Genomic DNA, 2037 nt, shown 5'->3' on the forward strand with positions numbered 1-2037 from the left:
CATTATTCCTATAAAATGACCTCAGTAAAGGACCCCTGAAACAAGCAGCACCAAGCTATTTACTGCAAGGAAAGGGTTATTAGATAGATTCAGGAATAGATTTGGACTGAAAAATAATTACTGGAGAGGCTGAATCTGTCAGTAAAGAAAATGCTGCCACATTTCAGACAGCGTTGAAGTTGATCAAGAAGAAAGGAAACCATCCCAAACAAGTCTTTAGTAGTACTATTTCTTGTTATTGTTGCTCATCTCTTCTTGTGCCTATGATTAAACTTAATCACAGGTATATATAGGGTTCAGTATTATTTGGTTGTAGTTACCTGAGGGTCTTTGGATGCATCCCCTTCAAATAAGTGGTACATGCAAATGCCAAAATTCAAAGGATATATAAGCACAATGAAAGTATCAATTCCAGTTATTATTCAGCCACTCATTTATCCAGAGGCAATTACCATTACCTTCTTGTATCACATTCTGAGGATATGCTTATATTTTACGGAGTTAAATTAACATTCTTAACTTTAGCTTTATAGAATGAATTGGAAAACTCAACTTTTAAAAATTTTGTTAAAAATTGATCCCAGGGTTTCTTTACCACTAAGCTACACCTCCAGTCCTATTTATTTTTTGCTAAGTTGCTGAAGCTGACCTCAAACTTGCAATCCTTATGTCTCAGCCTCCTGAGTAGCTGGGGTTAACAGCGTGCACCACCATGCCTGGGAGAAACTCATCTTTTTGAATGTTCTATCTAGCACATAGGAATTTATCCTCTTATTGAAGGTCCTTGATTGCCTTTCATGTTTGTTTTGTCTTGATTCAGTTAAACTTCCTCAGTAAATTGTGGTAATTAAGAAATCACAAAATGATCTATTCGAAGAATTTTCATATTTGTTGGCAATAATTATGCTCAGTGTTCTTATCATTTGATGCTTTTAAGCCCCCAATTCCTAGACTTAACCAGAAACTTGTGTACTTGATCAGTCTTACTGAAGAATCAGCTATTATGGGGCTGAGATTGTGGCTCAGTGGTACAGCACTCCCCTACCATGGATGAGGCACTGGGTTTGATCCTCAGCCCCACATAAAAATTAATAAAGATATTGTGTCCACGTACAATTAAAAAATATTTTTAAAAAATCAGCTGTTATGTTTTCACTAATTTGTCTCCTAAGTTATTCATTTGTTAATTTTATTCCCTTTTCTCTTAAGTTCTTGTTAATCTTACTGTTAACACCAGGAAACTCATGACTTGAATGAATAATTTGTAATGAAGGCCTAAACTAATTATATACAAATATAATTATAAATGCACAAATTCTAGAAATTAATAAATATATATTAACTTATGTATGGAGGAAAAGAACATAAAAGTATAAGGGAAAAATATAATTAATGTGATCAAGGAATGTTTATGGAAATGCCATTTGGTTTTCTGGGATGTTAACATACTTCGATGGGCTAAAATAAAGATAACAGGTTGTTTCATATTTTTGGTCTCAAACAATTCATTTGCTTGATTCATATTTCCAAATAAGTAAAGTATAATCATTTAAGAAAAGCATATGTGCCAAGCATGGTGGAGCAAGCCTGGGAGACGGAGGCAGGAGGATCTCAAGTTCAAAGCCAGCCACAGCAACTTAGAAAGGTCCAGAGCAACTTAGCAAGACGTTGTCTCAAAATTAAAATATAAAAAGGGCCGGGTATGTGACAATACTTAAGCACCCCTGGGTTTAATCCTTTGTACCAAAAAGAAAAGGAAAAAAACCCACACAAATAAAATACTACTTACAAATACAAAACTAAGGTACTACACAGAGAGACAAAGTTCAACTTGTCCTTTTTATCACAGAAATTAACATTTATTTTGTTAACAGTTATCTTTTTTACTGTCATAACATGTGAACAAGAACTCTTTAAAGACTGACCTTACAACATTACAGAGAATTTTTAAAGTCTTTTTAATAAAAATATTTTAAATAAAGGAAAACCTTCTGCATCATCCTTTATAAATATTCATGAAAAAAATTTCAACTCAAG

The sequence above is a fragment of the Ictidomys tridecemlineatus genome, chromosome 8 (assembly GCF_052094955.1).
Source record: "Ictidomys tridecemlineatus isolate mIctTri1 chromosome 8, mIctTri1.hap1, whole genome shotgun sequence".
NCBI classification, from domain to species: Eukaryota; Metazoa; Chordata; class Mammalia; order Rodentia; family Sciuridae; genus Ictidomys; species Ictidomys tridecemlineatus.